Genomic DNA, 25,158 nt, shown 5'->3' on the forward strand with positions numbered 1-25,158 from the left:
TACTTTTAGTGGCCACCCTTGACTGCAATGGTGGTGCTATTGTGCCCTTTCTGATTTTTCCCAGGTTGATTTCATCTCTGCCCACAAAGCAGTGAGTTAGGCAGGAAAACGGCTGCAGGACTTGAAGAAAGACTTTTTACAGGTTTATTTTAGCTGTTAGGGACTATTATTGGATAGATTCTCCTTCCAAGCCTAGTCTATAGTATTTAGCTTCCCAAGAACTCCTGTAGGGACAGTAAGCAGTAATGAATTCTCCTGTCTGTGAAGTTCTCCTTAAAATGAGACCATCTGAAGTCTGTTGTTTAATTTCTGTTCCTGCTTAAACTTTGCAGCAAATAGACTGTAAAAATTTGAACTCTCCCAGATTTGAACAATCTTACCGGGACCCAGTGCCTGCTGGCTAGAGCAAGGTGTGATCCCAGAATGAAGGGATGATAGGATTCCTACTGAGTTGCAGAATCACTTATAGCTGGTAAGTTTTGATAGTTGTTTCACTTTCATGCCAGTTATTTCCTTCTGCTTAGTGTGAAAGGGTTGATGCTTGTATTTTGTTTGGTCAAAACTTCAAAACCATGCTGCCACCAGGTCACTATGTTCTTCTCTTCAATGTAAACGTTGAAAATAATAATGTGAGTTCTTTCTTTGAAGATAAGACTATATATGATAGATTTACTAGGAGGCTAATTATCGTACATCTAATCTCTACCGCTGCTGCTGGCAGACTGACAACAAGCCATGGGATTAATACATCACACCCTGTTGAGGTGTGTAATGATTGACAGTAGTTTAAGATACACCCCTTTAAATGTGCAGGCACATCACCACACAGCACATGAGTAGGGAAAGCAGCTACCAACTTAGGCCAACCCACAGAACGTGCTCGGAATAGCATTAAGCTGAATCTTAGGACCAAGATGCAGGTTTATAAGGCCTGTGTTCTCAGCACCTTAATGTATGGCTATGAAACATGACTTTCATGGCTAGGAAACATGACAGCACCTTGATGTATGACTATGAAACAGACATGAACAACTTACATCTATCAAGGCAGGAAGCTGAAAAATGTTCATCTTTTCCGTTCGCACATTCTGGCATATCATAGAAGGGCAAATCATGAATGTGGCAGTCTTTTCAAAGGCAAAGCTCCCAATTATATTGACACACATCAAGCAGAGGTGATTTAGTTGACTCGGGCACATTCGCGGGATGGAAGATGGTTGCGTGTCTAAGAATTTTCTGTATGGGGAGGAAGCCAGAGCTCAACACCCAGTAGGACGCCCCAAAGTTCCACTTTAATGGTGCTTGCAAGCATGATATGAAGATTCTAAACGTCAATTCTCGCACTTGGGAGACACCAGCTGATGACAGAGGAAAATGGTGACATCACCTGTGGGTTAGCTGCACTACCGTGATGATCAGTGTCTACAGCGGCTTGGCAACAGGCCAAAAACAACAAGCATCCACAGTTTTTTGCTTTTATCTTCTCAAGAAGTTCACTTTGGTATATAATGGTGTATAATCTTCAATTTTATCATTCTCGTCCTTGTTTTTAAGCTCCTCCATGAACTTGCTCCTTCCTATCTTTGTAACCTCCCCACAGCTGTCTGAGATCTCTGTGCGTCTCCAACTCTGGCCTCTTGCGCATCCATGATTTCTATTGTTCCACCATTGGCAACCGTGTCTTCAACTGTCTAGGCCCTAAACTCTGGAATTTCCTTTCTAAACCTCTCTACCTCTATCTCTTCTTTTAAGATGGTCCTTGACCTCTTTATCATTTAATCTTAACCTCTCTGACCAAACTTTTGGTTATCTGCTCTAATGTCTCTTCGTGTGACTCAGTATCCAATTTTGTTTGGTAACCATCCCAGTGTCACACCTTGATGAGTTTCAGTGCATTATAGGTACTATACAAATGTAAGTTCTTGTTGTTGTTGATATTGGCAAAGCATAAAGAAAGGACCACATCTTGGAGCTGCTCTTACTTTCATGATACATGTTTTTATTGGAAATTTGTTATACTGGTGCCCAGGTATAGGAAAGCTTGGTGCAGCACAAGGAATTAACAAGTTTACCTGGAGTTGATCTCCTTACTCTCAAGAATGGTTCAGTCACACTAAAAAGTATCGCACGTGTTAAGAATTAAAAGTATTAAGGAAAATAGTCAGAAGCAGCATTTGATCTGTTGATTTGTGACATAAGGACACAAGCTGAGCTGCAGCAGTTTCAACTTGGCACTTCTTTCTAAAAAAAACATACTTAAAATGTAGCCTGAAGACATATTCAAGAGAGGATGTTCTTATAATTTTGTGTTGAGTGATGTTTCCCTTTTTCGAAAAAAGTTGCTTTAAAATTGGAAAGAATCTTGATTCAGAATGTCAGAAGTTCAGAGTTGAATGGATACATATTTTACACAGCTGAAACTGGGCTATGTTAAACAAGTTACTCCGAATTTTACGTTTAAATGTAAATGTAATAATGGGTATTTTATTTTATTGAATCATTCACTTATATTTGACCATCAAACATCTTAACAAAAAAGACTTAAATTTATATAGAGCCTTTCATGATTTCAGGGCATCCCAAAGTGCTTGACAGCCACCAAAGTACTTTTGGAAGTGTCGTCAGTGTTGTCGGAAACATAGCAGCTAATTTACACACAACAAGGTCTTACAAACAGCAGTGTGATAATTATAATAGTCTTGGTTTCATTCTGCTAACACAGAGCCTGCTGAGGTAAGGAAAATGTTAACTTTACTGAGAAACATCTTACAGCGGCTTCATATTGCCAGGAATTCCATAAGATACAAGATCACGAGACATTGCATCACTTCCTATGATGATGTATACTATATATCATTAGCATGTCACACAGGTAGAATTAAACCCTTATACTACATCTCCCCCCAAGTCTCTGACTTCCATTTCTTTTCTAAAGGGACAACCACTGTGGCAGTTTCACTAGTCTTCCCAAATGGGTCCTCAGTCCCTTTGGAGGAGATTGGGGATTTGAGTCCTGTGGATGATCTCTTAGACTCTGCTGAGCAGAAGGAGAATTAATAGATGAATCCAATTCACTAGTCTTGCAGTCATCTGGTTTGGTAGATGAATACAACAACCCTGATCTGATCAGTTTGGTAGATGACTGCTTCGATTGTGTAAAAGGTTGCTTCTGTGTGGCAACTAGTGCCTGGCTGTTCTGTCTCACGATACCATTTTCAGTTTAAGTGAGGTAGGACCATGGATGTGGTGCCGGTTCAACCACTTGTCCATAATGAGCTTGGTCTTGAATCCAAACTGGCTCTCCAGGTTGGAAGTCTGGTAGATTGCACATTTTGTGATGTTTATCATAGTTCCACATCTGCCTGGAACAATATTCACCCTCTTTCTCCCTCACCTTGTCCAGGTCCCCAGCATATACACGTGGCATGAGTGCGTGTGGGAGAGTAGGGATTTGAGGCATCAGTCTTCTTCCTATTAGGAGTTCACATTGTGCTAAAATATATTGGAGTAGAGTTGAACAATATTTCAGAAGTGCAAGTTGGATGTTACTGTTTTTTCTCAGCAATGCTTTCACTGTATGCACTCCTCTTCCTGCTTTACCATTGGCTTGAGGGTAACTTGGTCAGCTGGTAGCATGGGTAAATCCATACAATGCCCATGAACTCTTTAAGTATTTATTGGCAAACTGCAGTCCACTGTCTGAGATTACATTTCTGGGATTCCAAGTGTTGCAACTATCTCCTTCCGTGATGTAATCATCGCGTCAGAAGTGTGACCCTGCAGCTGTTGGCTTCTATCCACCTGGAGTAGTAGACTGCTACGATCTAGAACATTTTACGTCTGTGTTCAAAAAGGGCCATCCCAAGATGTTGCCATGATCTTGATGGAAAGGAAAATGTTTCTCTTGCCTCCTGATGATGAATAGCACAAGTAATAAAGTTTGATATCATCTCTTCCAACTTTGAGAGACTTTGAGTGACCTGGCTACCAAACAGGATATCCTGCTATATCTCAAAATTTTATGATGCCCAGTTGCCTTAAGTGCAATCATTGCAGTATATTGAGTCTCAGAATTCTTAGAATAACTATTGTCTCATCATAGACAAATAAATCATCAGCAGCACTGAGGTGTTCTCACATTCATAGTACTGTCTAAGAAGTGATTGTGTGGCATGTATACTGGTCATCCTTTGACACAGTACTCTCTGACCTGAACACATTCTTCATCAGATTTCTGTGCATCTTTGATTTCATTCAGTTGCTGAGTTGTTGCTGGTAGAGTTTGGTTGATGTGGATGCAAAGGTCAACAATGGCTACATCACCTTGTTCAGGTCTTTCCACTGGGGTAGGGACAAAGCATCTGTTGTAGTCTGGAAAACTCAGCAGGTCTGGCAGTATCTGCGGAGAGGAACACAGTTAACGTTTTGAGTCCGTATGACTCTTCAACAGAACTAAGGAAAAATAGAAAAGAGGTGAAATATAAGCTGGTTTAAGGGGGGATGGGACAAGTAGAGCTGGATAGAGGGCCAGTGATAGGTGGAGATAACCAAAAGATGTCATAGAAAAAAGGACAAAGAGGTGTTTTTGTCTATGACACCTTTTGGTTATCTTCACCTATCACTGGTCCTCTATCCAGCTCTGCTTGTCCCACCCCGCGCCCCCCCCCACCCCGCGCCCCCCAACCCCCTTAAACCAGCTTATATTTCACCTCTTTTCTATTTTTCCTTAGTTCTGTTGAAGAGTCATACGGACTCGAAACGTTAACTGTGTTCCTCTCTGCAGATGCTGTCGGACCTGCTGAGTTTTCCCAGGTATTTTTGTTTTTGTTTTGAATTTCCAGCATCCGCAGTTTTTTGCTTTTATCTGCTGTAGTCTGCTGTTTTCCCAAAACATACTCTGTCTTTGCATCAAACCTCAAAATCCTCAGTTGTACTCATGGAGGCATTTTTGCTCAGTCCTTAGAATTTAAGAGTGTCACTAAGGGTTTGTGCTGTCTCTATCTTGAAGTGGAGACCAAGAAACATAATCTGCAAACTTGTCATAAGCCTATGTAGCAGTTAGTACTCTTTTCTGTATCACTGTATACCTCTGTTCAGTGTATGTCTGTGAATGGGATGCATAGTAAACTGGTCTACACTTTCCAACTGTCTATATCTGAAAGAGTACAGCTCCCAACCCTGTAGGAGATGCATCTGGGTAGCTCAGGGTCATAGTGAGCTAAAGTATAAGATGTTATCAGCATCTCCCTGATTTTTTCAAAAGACCTCTGTTGTGCTTCCCCCCAATGCCATGCATTGTTTTGTCATAACAGCTGACTTATGGGCTTATTGACAACAGCTAGGTTGGGCAAGAACTTTCCAACTTGGTTTCCCATACCCATGAACCTCTGGAGTTCAGTCACATTATGAGGAGATGGAAACACCTTGATTGCTCATTCTGACACCAGATGCATGGATAATATGCCCAAGTAACTTGACAGTCAGTTGTGAGAATTTGCTGTTGATTGTGAGCCCTGCTCCCTGTAGGCATTGTAGCACAGCTTACACTCTAGTGCCATGTTCTGTCTGAGTGGATCCATGAATCAGGACATCATCCATGTGACATACTGTTCCATCCAGTCCTTCTAGGATACTTGACATTGACCTTGGGAAGATTTCTGGCACTGATGTGATGCCAAAGGATAATCTGTTAAAACCAAACCTCCCAAATGGTGTAATGAAGGTTATGAGCAACTTAGGCATTTCATTGAGGGGTAGTTGCGAAAAACCACTATTTGCATCTGGATTCATGAAGACTGAACTCTCCCAATTTTGCTAAGCTCTCATCCACAGATGACATCGAATGAACTTCACTTTTTTTTTATTCATTCACGGGATGTGGGCATCGCTGGCTAGGCCAGCATTTATTGCCCATCCCTAGTTGCCCTTGAGGAGGTGATGGTGAGCTGGTTTCTTGAACCGCTGCAGTCCACAATGCTGTTAGGAAGGGAGTTCCAGGATTTTGACCCATTCAACTACTTTGTTCAGATGGGTAAGATTTTCACAGATCCCGATCAATCCCATTGGGTTTTGGCACTGGGACCATCTCCGAGCGCCAGTTTGTTGGTTCTGGTACAGGTGAAACAACTCATTGCTTCAACATAGTGTCAAATTCTTTTTTTATCTTTGAACAAGAGTGGATGAGGAACTTTTCTGGGTGTAAACAGACACGCTGGCTTTGTTTCAGGATGTAGAGTGACGTGGTACACTGTCTTCACTTTGCTTAGTCCTGTGGACAGCTGTGGAAATTCTGCTCTGAAGTTTTTAGGCTGATCTTCTCGGCTTTCCAGTTCCTCTACTCTGCAAATCAGGTTTCAGAGACTTTTCTCTCTCCATTTTGTGAGTTGTGTTCAGTTGTCCTATGATCTAGAGTTCTATATCTCCAGGTCAGTGTAGTTTTTTGCATTATGTCTGAAGAGAACTTTTCTCCAACCTCAGGTCAGCGTCAGAAAGAACGGAAACTGTTGCACCTGTTTCTAACATAAAGCATGTCTTGTTCTCCTCTACTAGGCTTCCTGCACTCCATTAGCTTCCACTTGGCTCCTGGGTCTCCCCAAGCAAAGGTATTGAAATATCATTGATATCTTCTATTTCATGGGTCTTGCCACCTATCAAAGGCTTCTCTTTTTGCTTATTCTGTACAAGCTTCTTGCTGCAAGACAAAGCCGGGAGGCAACCCTTCTTTTTGCAAAGATGGCATTCGGCCTCTTTGGTGGGACAATTTCCATGTCCGTGATCCTTCCCATCACACCGATTACAGTTAGCTGGAGTGGTTGATGGACTCTCTTTCTGCCTCCCCTGCTGTTGTAGTGCCACTTCTCTATTTTTAAATTTAATAAACTCCACTGAGTCAGTTATTTTTGGTGTATGGTTCTCCCTGTCACCCCGATTTTGCTTCCTGACCTCAGCTTGTCTGATCACTTGAATTGCCTTTGTTAAGCTTAAGTCATCCACTGACAGCAAGTGGTCAGACAATGCTTCATTCAAGACTCTTGACAATTCTGTCCCTGATTAAGTTATCTTTTAAGCTGCCATATTCACAGTTCTTAGCCAGCCTATACAGATTGTTGATGAATGTATTGTCATTGAGTATGCTTGTTAAATTTATCCTGCTCAACATTGGCATTCCTTCACTGATTGAATTAGACATCAAATGCTTTTATTACTTCATCATACATAGCTTTTTCTTTGTCGATCCCTTGCCTAACTAGGATATCATCTGCACAGCCACCCACTGCATAAAAAGTGTACTGACCAGCTCGGTGCTTGGCTTCACTGTGAGGCCAAATGTGGTGTGATACCTGGCAAATTTTTGGTGCTGACTCAACCATGATTCTGAGATCTGCAACCTGCTCTAAGCTTTCCAGTAATGTTAGAGATTTTCCTAGATGTGTTCCTTCACTTGCTGCTACCATATAATATTCTTGTTCTCATTGTACTAACACAGAATATTTACAGGCTGAGATTTTCCAGTCCTACCTGTGGCAGGATCTGTCATGGGCAGGATGGAAAATTCGCAGAGGCAGCCAAGCATCCATTGACTTTGGGCGGTGATTTCTGGTCCCAAAAGTCCCGGCCACAGAGTCTGCTGAGGTGTGGGAAAATGTTAACTTTATTGAGAAACATTGCACAGTGGCTTTATCTTACCATGAGGTCTACAAGAGAGAGCAAGATCATGAGTCATTGCATCACTTCCTGCGATGATGTATACTGTATCTGATTAGCATATCACACAGTTAGGGTTAACCCCTTTAACTACAATAATCTGTTTTAGTGATGTTTGTTGAGGGTTAATTATTGGCCAGGCCAACAGGAAGAACTCCCCTGCTCTTCTTCAATATAGTGCCATGAGATATTTTGTATCCATTGATGGGCTAGATGATCTACCCCTGCTCCAAACATTCTTATGAAAGGGCAGACAGGTAACTCAGTTTTACGTTTCATCCAAATAATGGCACCTCTGACAATATAACGGACCGTTAGTACTGCACTTTCAGCATGGTCTCTAGAATATATACGAATATGCAAACATACAAAATAAGCAGAAGTAGGCCATTCGGCCCCTCGAACCTGCTCCACCATTCAATAAGATCATGCACTAGAACACCTAGATCCCCCTGCACCTTGGAATTCTGCAGCCATACTCCATTTAAGTAATTCTCTGCTTTTTTACTCTTCCTACCAAAGTGAACAACTTCACATTTTCCCACGTTATAATCCATCTGCCAGATTTTTGCCCAGTCACTCAACCTATCTATATCCTTCTGCAAAATCCTTACGCCCTCTTTACAACATACTTTCCCACCTATCTTTATGCCATCTGCAAATTTAGCTACCATGTCTTCACTCTCCTCATCTAAGTCATTGACATGAATTGTAAAAAGCTGAGGCTCCGGCACAGATCCCTGCAGGACTCCACTCGTCACATTCTGCCAATCAGAAAAATACCTGTTTATGCACACTCTCTGCTTTCTGCCAGCCGGCCAATCTTTTATCTATGCCAATATGTTACCCCCAACACCATGGGCTTTTATTTTCTGCAATAATCTTTGATGTGGCACCTTATAAAGTCCCTTTTGGAAATCCAAGTACAGTATGTTGACAGGCTCCCCTTTATCCACTGTGCATATTACTATTTCAAAGAACTTCAATAAATTGGTTAAACATGATTTCCTTTTCACAAAACCATACTGACTCTTCCTGATTACCTTGAATTTTTCTAAGTGCCCAGCTATAACCTCCTTAATGATCGACTCTGACCCTTCCCCATGACAGACTTCAAGCTAACTAGCCAAAAGTTTTCTGTTTTTTGCCTCTCTCCCTTCTTGAATAGAGGGGTTATGCTTATTACTTTCTAGTCAGATGGAACCTTGCCAGAATCTAGCTAATTTTGGAAAATTAACACCAATGCATCTACTACCTCATTAGTCACCTCTTCTAAAGCCCTGGAATGAAGTCCATCAGGACCCGGAGATTTTTCAGCCCACAACTCCATCAGTTTGCCCAGTACCACTTCCCTAGTGATTGTAATTTTACTAACTTCTCCTCTCTCCCTTTCACCTCCTAATTTACTGGAATATACTGGAATAGTAGGGGAAAGAAGCCACTACTAAGAGTGGTCTACAGGCCCTCGAACAGTAACCACAATGTAGGACAAAGTATATATATATAGGATATTACTGGAATGTTTTTTCTCTTGTATTCTCCATGGTGAAGACAGAAACAAAATATTTGTTCATTTAATCTGGCATTTCTTTATTATCTACTATTAACTCCCCATTGTCACTCTCTAGAGGACCAACACTCCCTTTATTTACCCTTTTCCTTTTTAAATACCTGTATCCATTTTTACATTTTTAGCTTGTTTCCTCTCATACTCTAATTTCTTTCTCCTGATTAACTTTTTAGTCATTCTCTACCAACCTTTATATCCTGACCAATCAGCTGACCTGCCACTCATCTTAGCGCAGTTATATGCTTTTTCCTTAAGTTTATTGCTTTCCTTAACTTCTTTAGTTAACCACAGATGGTGAGTTTCTCCCTTAGAATTGTTCTTTATATTAAGAATGTAATCATTCTGAGTATTCTGAAATACCCTCTTAAATGTCTGCCTCTGCTTCTCTATTAATCTATCCCCTAACCTAGTGTCCCAGTTCACTTCAACAGGCTCAGCTTTCATGCCCACATAGTTGCCCTTATTTAAGTTGTCTTAGACAGTCTCTTCTCCTTTTCAAACTGGGTGTGGTTACTGCTACCTAGGGGTGCCTTCACTCTGAGGTCATTAATTAATCCTGTCACTGTTGTGAGTGGTGGCTGAGTTGGTGTTATTGACAGATCTGATCAGCAGACACTTCTTGGGTACAAGTTTATTACAAGGTACTCAGCAGCAACCAAATGTGTGCTTTCAACTCAAACTCTCTCTCTCTCTCTCTACACACTAACTACTGACTACAAACTACTAACTACTGACTACTGAGGTAGCCCACACTACTCTCTTATTGGGTGTTAAAGATCACGTGATCTTCTTTAACAAGTATTATTCCTAAAGATATAATACACATTAATTAAAACCATAATTACCACAGTCACATTATACAATACCAAATCTAATATAACCTGTTCTCTGGTTGGTTCCAGAATGTGTTGCTCTCATCATCCAGGCTCCTGTTGCCAATCTGTTTTTGTCCACTTTATATTTAGATTGAAATCACCCATGATTATTGTCGTTCCTTTATCACAAGCACCCAATATTTCTTCTTGTATACTTTGTCCTGCATTGTGGTTACTGTTAGGGGGCCTGTAGACCACTCCCACTAGTGACTTCTTTCCCCTGCTGTTCCTCATCTCCACCCAAACCGATTCCATATCCTGATCACCTGAACCAAGTCATCTCTAACTAATTGCACCAATGCCATCCTTGATCAACAGCACTACCCCTCCACCTTTACCTAGCTTCCTATTCTTCCTGAATATCATATACCCCTCAATATTCAGGACCCAATCCTTGTCATCCTACAGCCACATCTCTGTAATGGCTATCAGATCATATTTATTTGCTTCAATTCATTTATTTTGTGCTGAATGCTATGCGCATTCAGCTACAGAGCCTTTAGTTTTGTCTTTTTGTTATCTTTGCAACATCTAATCTTGACTATTGGCGTATTCTTAGGTTTCATCTTTCTGTCCCTTCCTGCTATTCTATGACCTTCATTTGCCATTTTACTATTTTGCTCTCCTGCCTTGAATCTGCTCCTTGATTTGTTACATCCGCCCAAGCTTGATCCCTCACCCTACCCACCGTTGTTTAATTTAAAGCCCCCTCTACTTCCCTAGTCATGCGATTCGCAAGTACACTCGTCCCAGCAGAGTTCAGGTGTAGACCGTCCCAAAGGTACAGCCTCCATGTTCTCCAGTATGGATGTCAGTGTCCCACGAACCAGAACCTTTACACCCACACCAGTCTCTGAGCCACCCATTCGTCTCTCTAATCTTATTCACCCTATGCCAATTTGCACGTGGCTCAGGTAATAATCCAGAGATTATTACCTCTGAGGTTCTGATTCGTAGTTTGGTACGTGGCTCCTCATGCTGACTATGGAGAACCTCTTTCCTTGTCCTGCCTATGTCATTGGTACCTACATGGACCACGATGACTGGATCCTCCCCCTCCTCCCCCTCTGACTGCAAGTTCCTCTCCAGCCCTGAGCAGATGTCCCGAACCTTGGCACTGGGCATACAGCACAGCAAGCTGGATTCCTACTCTTCTCTGCAGACAACAGTGTCACCCTCCCCTCACTAAAATGTCTTAAATAAAATTAGGGAGATGAATGGGTGCCCTGTTCCTGTTTGCTCCCCCCACTTGAATGACTTCTTGTACCTTGGTGCCATGGCTAGCCTGCTTATCTACATACAAACATACAAGCATAAGAATTAGGAGTATGAGTAGGCCAGCTTGCTCCGCCATTCAATAAGATCATGGCTGATTTAAATGAAACCTCAACCCCACATTCCTGTCTACCCCGATACACTTTCACCCCCTTGTTTTTTTTTTCATTCATTCACTTTTATTCATTTGTGGGATGTGGGTGTCGCTGGCTGGACCAGCATTCATTGCCCATCCTTAGTTGCCCTTGAGAAGGTGGTGGTGAGCTGCCTTCTTGAAGCGCTGCAGTCCATGTGGTGTAGGTACACCCACAGTGCTGTTAGGAAGGGAGTTCCAGGATTTTGACCCAGCGACAGTGAAGGAACGGCGATATATTTCCAAGTCAGGATGGTGAGCGACTTGGAGGGGAACTTGCAGGTGGTGGTGGTCCCATCTATCTGCTGCCCTTGTCCTTCTAGATGGAGTGGTCGTGGGTTTGGAAAGCGCTGTCTAAGCAGCCTTGGTGAATTCCTGCAGTGTAGCTTGTAGAGGGAAGCACTGCTGCAAAGGGCGTCGGTGTGGAGAGAGTAAATGTTTGTGGATAGGGTGCCAATCAAGCGGACTGCTTTTGTCCTGGACGGTGTCAAGCTTTTTCAGTGTTGTAGGAGCTACACTCATCCAGGCAAGTGGGGAGTATTCCATCACACTCCTGACTTCTGCGTTGTTGATGGTGGACAGGCTTTGGGGAGTCAGGAGGTGAGTTACTCATCACACGATTCCTTGCCTCTGACCTGCTCTTGTAGCCACAGTATTTATATGACCAGTCCAGTTCAATTTCTAGTGAATGTTAACCCCCAGGGTGTTGATAGTGGAGGTTTCAGTGATGGTTATGCTATTGAACATGAAGGGGGCGATGGTTGGATTCTCTCTTGTTGGAGATGGTCATTGCCTGACTCTTGTGTGATGCGAATGTTACTTGCCACTTGTCAGCCCAAGCCTGGATATTGTCCAGGTCTTGCTGTTTTTGGACATGGACTGCTTCAGTATCTGAGGAGTCGTGAATGGTGATGAACATTGTGCAATCATCAGTGAACATCCCCACTTCTGACCTTATGATGGAAGGAAGGTCATTGATGAAGCAGCTGAAGATGGTTGTGCCTGGACACTACCCTGAGGGATTCCTGCGGTGTTGTCCAGGAGCTGAGATGACTGACCTCCAACAAACACATCCATCTTCCTTTGTGCTAGGTATGACTCCAACCAGCGGAGAGTTTTCTCCCTGATTCCCATTGACCCCAGTTTTGCTAGGGTTCCTTGATGCCACAATCGGTCAAATGCGGCCTTGATGTCAAGGGCAGTCACTCTCACCTCACTTCAGGAGTTCAGATCTTTTGCCCATGTTTGAACCAAGGCTGTAATGAGGTCAGGAGCTGAGTGGCCGTGGCAGAACCCAAACTGGGCATCAGTGGAGCAGGTTGTTGCTAAGTAAATGCCGCTTGATAGCAATGTTGATGACCCCTTCCATTACTTTACTGATGATGGAGAGTAGACTGATGGGGTGGTATTTGGTTGGGTTGGATTTGTCCTGCTTTATATGTACAGGACATACCTGGGCAATTTTCCACATAGCTGGGTAGATGCCAGTGTTGTAGCTGTACTGGAACAGCTTGGCTAGAGGCGCAGCAAGTTCTGGAGCACAAGGGAAAATTTTCCCTCCGTCAGTGGGGAAGTGCAGGACCGGGCGCGGGCAGGCGTGCCTCCAATTGGCCCCCCAGATTGGGGGTGCACCGCCATTTTACGTGGGCGGGCCAATTAAAATCCCTGTGCGGGCAGGATTTTCCTCAGCCAAGAGTGCGCTCTTTCATGCATACACACGAAAGAGCGCACTGATCTCCCTGAAGCTAAGTGCTGCCTCAGGGAGATCAGCTCCAAATTTAAAGATGTTAATCAAATGATTGCAATATTTCCCTGACATGTCCCCTCTCATGTGACACTGTCACATGAGTTGGGACATGTCCATCACTTTTACTGAAACCTTTATTAAATATTTAAAAACCCTCATGAAACCTCATCCCACTCATGGATAAGGTTTGATGCTTTTTCTTAAGCCCGCCAGGGCCCCCGGCCTGCCCACGAACCCTAAGGTTGGATGGGCAGGTCCATTAAGGAGGTTAATTACTTTTTAAATGGCCTCAATAGGCTGTTGACAGGTCAGCGGGCGCACAGCTGACTCAGCTGCGCCCCTGCCAACCTGAAAATGGAAATGACGCGGGGTGACATCAGGAGTTCCACCCAACGTCATCCCGTGTCATTTTACGTGTCAGCGAGTGGGCCCCGCCCTCCGCTCGCCGACCGGAAGATCCTCCCCCAGGTCTTCAGTTCCTATTGCCGGATTGTTGTCAGGGTCCATAGTCTTTGCAGTGCCCAGTGCCTGGAGCAGTTTCTTTGTATCACGTGGAGTGAATCGAATTGGCTGAAGACTGGCAGCTGTGAAGCTGGGGACCTCCAGAGGAGGCTGAGATGGATCATCCAATCGGCACTTCTGGCTGAAGATTGTTGCGAACGCTTCAGCCTTATCTTTTGCACTGCTGTGCTGGGCTCCTCCATCATTGAGGATGAGGATATTTGTGAAGCTTCCTCCTCCAGTGATTTGTTTAATTGTCCACCACCATTCACAACACTCAAGAAGCTTGACACTGTCCAGGACAAAGCAGCCCGCTTGATTGGCACCACATCCACGAACATTCACCCCCTCCACCACTGACGCACCGTAGCAGCAGTGTGTACCATCTACAAGATGCAGGACTTAACCAAGGCTTCTTCAACAACACCTTCCAAACCCACGACCACTACCATCTAGAAGGACAAGGGCAGCAGATAGATGGGAACACCACCACTTGCAAGTTCCCCTCCAATCACTCACCATCCTGACTTGGAAATATATCATCGTTCCTTCACTGTCGCTGGGTCAAAATCCTGGAACTCCCTTCCTAACAGCACTGTGGGTGTACCTACACCACATGGACTACAGCAGTTCAAGAAGGCAGCTCACTACCACCTTCTCAAAGGCAACTAGGGATGGATAATAAATGCTGGCCCAGCCAGCGAAGCCCACATCCCGTGAATGAATATAAAAAAAAGATATTTCATGATGTTACTTGTGTCCTCTATAGTGAATAACAAAGGAAAATACCTTTGTTATTTCATCTGCCATCTCCCTACTTTCCATTATCAGTTCCCCAGACGCCCTCTCTATAGGATAAATGCTCACTTTGTTATCTCTTTTCTTATTTAAATACCAAAGAAACTCTTACAATCCGTCTTGTTACTAGCTAGCTTTCTCTTGTACTCTCATTTTTCCCTCCTTATTAATCTTTTTGTCATTCTTTGCTGTTATTTATATTCTTTCCAATCTTCTGACCAGCCACCCATCTTTGCACAATTATATGCTTTTTCTTTAAATTTTTTACTATCTTTAACTCTTTTACTTAACCACAGGTGTTGGGCCCTCCCCTTGGACTTTTTCTTCCCCATTGGAATATAAATATTCTGTGTATTCTGAAATATCCCTTTAAATGTCTGCCACTGAACTTCTATTGACCTATCCCTTAACTTAATTTGCCAGTTCACTTTATCTAGCTCTGTTTTCATGCCCTCATAATTGCTTTTATTAAGTTTAAAATACTCGTCTTGGACGCACTCATTTCTCCCTCAAAATAAATGTAAAATTCAATCACATTATGATCACTGCTACCTAGTGGTGCCTTCACTAGGAGGTTATCAAATAATCCTATCTCATAGCTCAACACCAGATCTAGTATAGCCTGTTCTCTGGGTGGCTCCAGCATGTGCTGTTCTGAGAAACTATCCTGAAAACATTCTATGAACTCTTCATCTATGTTACCTTTGCCCATCTGATTTTTCCAGTCCATAGGCAGATTAAAGTCCCTCATGATTATTGCAGTACCTTTCTGACAAGCTCCCATTATCTCTTCTTTTATGCTTTGTCCAACTGTGTAGTTATAATTCGGGGGCCTGTACACCACTCCCACAAGTGACTTCTTGCCTTTATCATTCCTCATCTCAACCCAAAATGCTTCTATATCCTGGGTTCTCCACTTAGGTCATCCCTCTCTAATGTGCAAATACCATCATTAATTAACAGAGCCACCCTCCACCTTTTCCTAACTTCCTGTCCTTCCTAAGTGTCACATACCCTTCAATATTCAGGTCCCAATCTATGTCATCCTGCAGCCATCCCTCTCTAATGACTATCAGATCATACTTATTTATTTTGATTTGCACTATCAGTTCATCTATTTTGTTTTTAATGTTACGTGTTTAGATACAGATCCTTTAGTTTTGTTCTTTTATTATTTTTGTAACATCTAGCCTTATCTGCTGATTTACTCTTAGATTTGTACCCCCTGTCCCTTCCCGTCACGGTCTGTTTATCATTTCCCATATTAAAACCTATCTCTCTTGCCTTGTCTCTGTTCTTTGGTTTACCACATCTTCCCAAATTTGATCCCTTGCCCCACTTCTCAGTTTAAAACCCTCTCTGCTTCCCTAGTTAGGTGGCTCATGAGGACACCAGCCCCAGCACGATTCAGGTGTAGACCGTCCCAAAGGTACAGGTCCCACTTCCCCCAATGTTAGTGCCAGTGCCCCACAAACCTACCTTGCAGACCTCACTTTCATCCACACAGGTTGTGAGCACCTCAAATCTGTTTGACCATTGCAACGTTTGAGGCTCCTCCACAACTGTCTGCTCAGTCCCTTTATCTGCCTCACTCACGGTCACACCCTCCTGTCCCTGACCACTGACTAAAACAGACGACCCTATTTAAGAGCAGTGACCATCTTCTGGAACAAAGTGTCCAGGTATTTCTCTGCTTTCTTTATGCTGTGCATTGTCTGTAGTTTGGCTTTCAGATAAATAATCCCGATCTTGTATTCCTCTAGATGCTTACGCTTTCTGCAGATGTGTTTGTCATGGATGGCATTGGCATCCGAAATACTCCAACATTCCACAGCTGCTATGTAACACCTGTCCTGCCAATGTTAATTATGTTATTTGGTTAACACAATTTAATTACTCTTTAATTAACCTAAAACAATTCCTATGTATACCATACCTCTTTCCCCCGTGCACCGAATTCCCAGCTGAATCTAATTCACTACTCATTCAGTCTTCATCTCACTTAACCCACAACCTGCTAGTTCAGAGACGCATTGCTATCACTGAGCCCCAGCTGACATGTAAGCAGTTCCAGAGGCACAGGCTCTTCAGCCCTTCAAGCCTGTTCTGCTGTCAGTTAGATCATGGCTGGTCTGTAACTCAACTCCATACCCCTCAATATCCATTCATGACCCTAAAGTATTTCCAACCTAGCTCAATACAATTATTTTTTTAAATATATCAACAATTAATAAAATCACCCTTTTTCTTAATTGTGTTCCTCCTGCATAAGCATCTCTGTTAAAGTTGATCAGGGAGATAAGAACTTAATTTGCATCTACATCTACATAACATCTGTTATAATCCAACTGATAAATGAATTCTGCATTGACGACCATGTCCAGACATCAGATGGTGTCATTAATGTTTTTGGCCCTTCCTGGGCTGGGTGTTCAAGTTCCGTTTGACAGTTGGAGGGTGCGGAATAGTCACACTGAATAAAAGCCCAAAATCTCTACTTGAGATGATACCTTGCAGGATACTGAGAATGCTAATTCAAAGCAGATACCTGCATTAACAGGCGACAACTTGTTATGCTCGAGAATAAATCAAAGTGGCAATGCGACCAGTATAGTTTTTCTCAGCCAAAATACGGAAAGGTAAAAGACATTTCATCGAATGATACGGCACAAAAGGAGGTCATTCAGTCCATCATGCTTCTGCTAGCTTTTCGAAAGAGTGATCCAAAATTAGTTACACGACTTTGCTCTTTCTCCTTAGTCCTTCAAATTTCTCCTTTTATTTGTTTATTTTTTTTAAAGTATTTTGGAGTATTCCCTCCCATTCAAGGCACCACACTTTAGGAAGGATGTGAAGGCTTTAGAGAGGGTGCAGAAAAGACTCACGAGAATGGTACCAGGGATGAGAGACCTTGGCCAAGTGGTTGGATTGGCAAAGCTGGTGTGGTTCTTCTTAGAGTAGCAAAGGTTGACAGGAGATTTGACAGGGCTGTTCAAAAACATAAGGGGTCGACACAAGAGTTGATGGAGAAAAATTGATCCCATTCATCGAAGTGTTGAGAACCAGATGACACTCAGTTAAAGTGTTTTGGTGAAAGAAACAATGGTGACATGAGGAAAAGCTTCTTTATGCAGCAAGTGACTAGGATCCGGAATGTACCACCTGAGAGTGTGGTGGAGACAGATTCAGTCGTGACTTTCAAAAGGGAATTGGATAAGTATCTGAAGAGAAACAAAAATTACAGGGCTAAGGAGAAGAGGCAGGGGAGTAGGATTAGCTGAATAGCTTTTATAGTAAGCTGGCCCAGGCACTGTGGGCTGAAGGGCCTTCTTCTGTGTTGTAACCATTCTATGACTCCATAAAGGTTGGATTGTGGGACATTTTCATTCATTAGGGCATTCACAAGGGCAGCTGATGCATGGGAACACCACCACCTGCAAGCTCCCCTCCAAACCACTCACCATCCTGACTTGGAAATATATCGCTGTTCCTTCACTGTCACTGGGTCAAAATCCTGGAACTCCCTCCCTAACAGCACTGTGGGTGTACCTACACCACATGGACTGCAGCAGTTCAAGGAGGCAGCTCACCACCACCTTCTCAAGGGCAACTAGGGATGGGCAATAAATGCTGGCCTAGCCAGCGACACCCACACATCCCATGAACGTGTAAAAAAATGAAACTGTCCTAATGCTCGAGCAAACTGGGCAATCTGGGTGAGTCTTAAGACGATAGTGCCGTGGGTCAAGTGTGAACCTTGCGATGAAGCACGTCCGTGGCTTTGAAAGTAGCTCCCTTATTTAACTGAAGCAGCCAATAGCTTTTGCAAATTCATCTTTTCTATTGTTGTCCTCTATTTGCTTCACCAGCGGAGTGCTCGGGATCCCCTGCAAAAATACAAATGATTGATCCATCTGTGATCCACAATCCAGTCAAGCATGACAATGTTAGTATTTCACCAGGTTGTTCACTAAACAGGAGAGCAGACTATTGTCAGGACCTTTATTCTTGCAGAGAAGTATGATGGCTCTTACAAGTATATACTTCAACACCAGTCTCCCAGTCTTACTTTATTCGAGGTTTTTCTACTGTCCCTTTTTCCATTTCAGTTTTATTCATGAATTTCTTTCGAAAACAAAGAGATAAGGGGTATCTGCACTTGCAAATGAGTTTTCATTTGGTACACGTTCTGTCAGCTCAGATATTGAGCAGTCAGAGGCACTGAAACACTTTCTAGTTCTAAGCTCCAATTATGTGCCTCAGCCCCCTTCAGAACCGATGCCAGATAGACCAATGTGAATGGAGGAAAAATTCATACTCGGCTAATAGGAGGAGCCCTTCTATCTGGCATTGGTTCTGATGAAAGGTCATTGACCTGTGGTGTTAACTCTCCACAGACCCCAGGATTGCATTTTCTTGCCTTCGTTTCAGATTTCCAGCCTCTGTCGTATTTTATTCTTGTATTCTGTTATGTGACAGAGTGCACAATTCAGTCTGCCAATACTTACTTCATTCGAGGCCCTAACAGAGAGAGAGAGAGGGAGAGAGAAACTTTCATCCTATTATTCTGGGGTTGGATTAAATTCTAGCTCTCATATTTGGAAGAGTAGTGTAGTCACCTGCTACAGCACATCACTTGGTCCTTTTAGTTCTGACTTTCATTCTTCTCTCCGGGAACACCACTTTTGTCTAAATCATCGAATATTACTTTGCTAGGCATTTCCTTGTATTGATTTTTATTGGATCTGATTTCTGTGTTAACATTCAGTTGCAGAAGGTTATCACTGGAAAAAAGACTTTTTACTCCATTGCTGAAGGAGAAGTGGCAGGATGAGATTCCTGTCAAAACAGCCGACTGGATGGAGGGTTTGTGGATTTTGTTTCACACTTAATGTGCTCTTTTTACCTGGAAAGATCATATCATGGATTCTCCAACAAGTCCCTGACCAATCAGAAGTCTCATTATGAAATGGTGAACAAGTCCTGTAGGTGGTATTTAGTTCTAACAATGGGGGATCCCGGCCCTCTGGAGAACTGGTGTGAACCCTGCATTGCTACTGTGGGAGAGGCCTGATGCTATTTAAGTCAACTTAACTGGACATTACTGTCCAGCGCCAAGCCTCCCACATAATCAAGCCCCCCAGTGCGGCTAACCAGAGGCCAGCAGCTCTCCATTGTCAACAGGGCCGTCGGGTGTGGTGGCTGCTGCCTGTAATGTTCCTTGGGACAGCGCGCGGATTGCCACTGGATCCCTGGACAAATGTGAGTGAGGGAAGGATGGGGGTCACAGGGAGTGGGGTCACCAGAGAGGGGGAGGCAGGGGTGTCAGACGCAAAGGCAAGGGGGTTGCTTTCACCATTCCCCCTTACCTCTGCTGGGTCCCTCGATCGGGCACTGAGTGCCTGTCAATGAGGGACCCCACAAGGGGGCACAGACAAACCTGACAGGGGTGGCCTTCAGGAGGTACAAGAGAGCTGTGCAACTCCAATTGAATCCCTAAGACATGACTAAATTCTGGTGGGCTCAGGGATAATTGGTGTTACCTGGCTGATTAATGAGCCTAATTGACATCCCACCATCAGCGGGGTAGATTCCTGCATCAGAACCTCCCCATCTCCAAATTAATTGGGGACAGTTTCCCTGATGCCAAGAATTGGATGTGGGTAGTCCCACCCAAATGTCCCATCCCCCACCCGCCATCATGCCCGGTCCAGTCGGCTCAATTTAATTCCGCCTTTAAATTTCTATCTGAAAAGACTTACCTACAGCCAAATTAGGAGAGATTCTGAGAAGATTGTAGGCACTGGAGTTAACTTAAATATCAATGCTGATGTTAGTGGATGTCAGTTGCAACTCAATTGGTGGCATTCTTACACACAGGTGAAATGGTTAGTAAGTTCAAGTCACACTGAGGACAAAATCTGAGGCTGCTACTTTTGGTGTGATACTGAGGGAGTACTGCACTGTTGGAGGTGCTGTCTTTTGCATAAGATATTAAGCTGAAGCCCTGTCTGCTCTCTCAGGTGGGTATAAACGATTTCATGGTGCTATTCAAAACAGAGCAAGAGAGTTCTCACTGTTGACCGCGATGATACATATCTATCGACCAGCACCAAATAAATAGATTAGCTGGCCATTACCTCGTTAAGGTTTGTGGGATCTTGTTATGTCTTATATTTGTGTCACTGCATTTCCTACATTACAACAGTGACTACACTTCAAAAGTGCTTTGTTGGCCACGGTGCTGTGTGATGTGGGCTGCCAAAGGAGTTGTATAAATACAGATGTATTTTACTGAAAGAACAAAGGCACAATATGATGCATCTTGAAGTGGGGCTCCTGAAACAGAGTCATACACAGCAGGGATGTGGATCAGAGAGTCGGCGCTGAGATTGGCTGCCCAAGTTTACAAATTGGGCGGAATTCACTGCAGGCCGCTGGAGCCGAAACGGAGGTGGTGGGGTGGTGGGGGCTGTTTGGGGGAGGGGGTGTTATAGGATTGAACGGAGACCGTGTGTCAGAGGCCCAATGCTGGGAACTGAGGGTCAAATTTCGCTGGTGGTGGTGGGGCAGCCAGGTGGCAGTGGTGCCTACATGTGACAGGAAGGTAATTAAGATCATTAAAAGGTCATTAGCTCAAGTGAACATACCTCTGAATGGAATTAAATGCTGCTGCCTGAAATTAACGTGTGGTGCACAGTGATCACGGGCCATCAGATCCCTGACCATTCAAAAGTGGCAATTTCCACACAAGGTCTCAGACTCCAAGAGGAAGGTCAGTCATCCTGGAGCAAACCTTGGCTGAAAGAGGAGAAGAGGGCAGAAAACGGGCGAAGGAGAGGGGCAGCTCAGAGAAATTAAGGTGCAACACTTGGGCGCCTCCGCAGTCAGTGGCTGCGTCATTCAAAGATGGGACTCATCCACCCAGTCCTTGTGGACCCACAGGCTGTGGAAGAGAGGTGCAGCGGAAGGATACACCAGGCCCCAAAGCCACCAAGAGCAGGGGCATTAAAAGCTGGGCAAGCAGGACCAGGATGCCATGGGGAACAGCAGCAGGAGAGAAGCCGAAGACAGGTTGTGCCACATCCCAGAGTGTTTTAAAGTTGAATGAATTACCTGTGGATGTCAGGGCACTAGTGCCAGAGAAGGCTGTGCTCTCTCGATGGAGTCCATCACTGATCTCTGTGCAATGCTGGAGGACCATCCAGGACTAGGTGAGCACCTGATGTCAGTGGAGCTGAAAAATCACCTGGAGAGACGAGAAGAGACTGATGCAAGAGAAGTCTACAGTACAAAGGGAAAGGTAATCAAAAAAAAAAGCTGTAGACAAGCCCAAAGACACAGAGATGACATCAAGAGAAAGGATTTGGGAGTCAACTGAAAGAACAGAGAGAGATAGAAATAATGAAAGAAAGAAGTGAGAGAATAAGAGTTGGATAGTAGAAGGCAGACAAAAGACTAAGAGATGAAGATAGAAAGAATTGGGTATGAGAGTTGGACAGGAAAATTGTTTTGGGCATAAATTCTTATAAAAAATGTTCCTGTACAATGTCATTAAAGTTAAACTGGTAACTTTAAAAAATAGTCCGGATTCATTATTCATTAAAACTAGGGCGTTTGGCTCTAATCCAAGCCTAAGCTCCATACTACTCTTAATTTCCATTGAAGAAATGTGATTTATTGGGCCCGATTTCAACTCACTCCAAACCCATTCATTTAGACAGGGTTAAAATTGGGCCAATGTGTCTGGCCTGTCTCACTGTCATACAAAGTGAACACCGGTTGATAGGAAAACATGAATCCCAATTCTTCATCATTTAGTAATAATTTAGCAGTTCTATTATGATGGGCCTTTCATTAGTAAAGCGAGCAAATAAAAGCTGGCGCGCTGGTTTTTATCAGATGGTGCTTGGTTATTATTTATAGGCATTTTACATATAATATAATGAGGTCTAGCTACAGAACAATTTTAGTGAAAATTAAATAAATATGCAGCAAAATGTTAAGTAATACTTATACTGGAATAGTTAGAAAAGAAAATATTTGTCTCATTAGTGGATGCGATGTCGTAGAGTGCTGTAGCCATAAGATATAATTAGGTTGTATTTTAATGTGATGGCTTTTTACTTTGACAATTTAACATTCTCAAAAAGGCCCTGTCCTTTAATATCATCACAAATATTCCAATATTCATAGAATGTTACAGAAATGAGCAAAAACCGTTTCATTCTCCAATTGTTTATGTTTAATGGGGTCAGTCATATTTTATTTTATTAACCTCATGGTAAAATAAGTTTTAGAAATTAATGGTTTAATCACAGAGAGCCAGCGGAGGTTCGTTAATTGGAAACAAATGAGGGCAGCAGGACAATGGGAAAGAGCAGGAGAGTGGGACTACCTTAGGCTTGTCCAACCCCCCGGCCTGTGCCTGATTGTGGCCCCCGAAGCCCCTCAATGTGGCCCCCGGAGCGGTTGTTCAAAATGCCGGGAAGACGGGTTGAAGATTTCTGCAGGGGGCTGATCCTCCAATCACTGGCCTTTTCTCTCGTTCATGTGGTGCAGATAGGCTCACTAGCAAGCAAACATAGGAGAGAAAGAGGCATTGACTGAAGGAGGAGCGAATAACAGCAACTACCAGTATGGGGAGTTAGAGAGAGACTCTGGGGCATGCAGGGCCACCGTTCCCCATGCCTGCCTCAGACTCCCACCACCTTCCCCAGCTCCTGCTGCTTGCCCTGGCCTCCCGGTGCTTTCCCCTGGCCCCCTGTGCTTTCCCCTGGCTCCCAGTGCTTTCCCCTGGCTCCCAGTGCTTTCCCCTGGCTCCCAGTGCTTTCCCCTGGCTCCCAGTGCTTTGCCCCAGCTCTCGGCACTACCCTCTGGGTGCACCTCCATTAGGGTGCTGCTCAGCCTTGGGCCTTACTCCAGGCCTCTCTTCTGCTCTCATCACACCAAATCCCTTCAACCCCACCCCCACCCTCATCCAATTCAGAGGGTTGAGTGTGTGTGTGTGTGTGTATGTGTGTGGAGACGCAGTGATGGTGAGAGGAAGCGGAGAGTGTGTGTGTGTGTGTGTGGAGGCGCGGTGATGGTGAGAGGGAGTGGAAAGTGTGTGTCTGTGTGTGTGTATGTGTGACGGGGTGTGAGTATGTGTGTGTGGAGACGCAGTGATAGTGAGAGGGAGTGTAGAGTGTGTGTGTGTGTGTGTGTGTGGAGACACAGTGATGGTGAGAGGGAGTGTAGAGTGTGTGTGTGTGTGTGTGAGACGGGGTGTGTGTGTGTGTGGAGACGCAGTGATGGTGAGAGGGAGGGGAAAGTGTGTGTGTGTGTGTGTGTGTGTGTGAGACGGGGTGTGTGTGTGTGTGTGTGTGGAGACGGGGTGTGTGTGTGTGTGTGTGTGGAGACGCAGTGATGGTGAGAGGGAGTGTAGAGTGTGTATGTGTGTGTGAGATGGGGTGTGTGTGTGTTTGTGTGGAGACGCAGTGATGGTGAGAGGGAGTGTAGAGTGTGTGTGTGACGGGGTGTGACAGGGTGTGTGTATGTGTGTGTGGAGACGCACAGATGGTGAGAGGAAGTGGAGAGTGTGTGTGTGTGTGTGTGTGAGACGGGGTGTGACGGGGTGTGTGTATGTGTGTGTGGAGACGCAGTGATGGTGAGAGGGAGTGGATAGTGTGTGTCTGTGTGTGTGTGTGTGTGACGGGGTGTGACGGGGTGTGTGTATGTGTGTGTGGAGATGCAGTGATGGTGAGAGGGAGTGGAAAGTGTGTGTGTGTGAGACGGGGTGTGTGTGTGTGTGTGTGGAGATGCAGTGATGGTGAGAGGGAGTGGAAAGTGTGTGTGTGTGAGACGGGGTGTGTGTGTGTGTGTGTGGAGACGCAGTGATGGTGAGAGGGAGTGGATAGTGTGTCTGTGTGTATGTGTTTGAGACTGGGTGTGATGGGGTGTGAGTATGTGTGTGGAGGCACTGTGATGGTGAGAGGGAGTGGAAAGTGTGTGTCTGACTCACTCCCAGTCTCAGGGTTCTCATTCCCCCTCAGCCCACACACTAACACACACCCTGATGCACTCTCACAGTGGGTGAGGCTGAGTGAGTGAGCATCCTGAGACTAGGAGCGAGCTGGACGTACACACGCTCACACTTTCACTCTAATGGTTGTCTTTATTTATTACTCACTTTTTTAAATGATCAATTTATTGTTATGACATTCTTTTGCTCAGCAAGTTGTTTCTTTTCATGCATCGGCTTTTAAAAAAAATTCATGTTTAATGTTGTGCCAAACCTTATTTTTCTGAAATTTACTCATCGGCCCCTTGAGTGAGAGGAAAGCTGAAACGTGCCCCCCTCCCCTGCCCACGCAACAAGTTTGCACAAGCCTGGACGAGCTGGATAGCTTTTTCATAGAGCCAGCACAGGCACCATGGACTGAATGGCCTCCTTCTGATACTGGAGCTGAACAGGTGACATTTTGAGGGCAGATTGCGTTGTCTAGTCTGATATCCTCTTGGATATAGAAGATTAAAGGATTATTTAATTGAAGCGTTTAAGACAATCAAATAA

This window comes from Cetorhinus maximus, chromosome 8 (assembly GCF_964194155.1).
Source record: "Cetorhinus maximus chromosome 8, sCetMax3.hap1.1, whole genome shotgun sequence".
In the NCBI taxonomy this organism is placed as follows: Eukaryota; Metazoa; Chordata; class Chondrichthyes; order Lamniformes; family Cetorhinidae; genus Cetorhinus; species Cetorhinus maximus.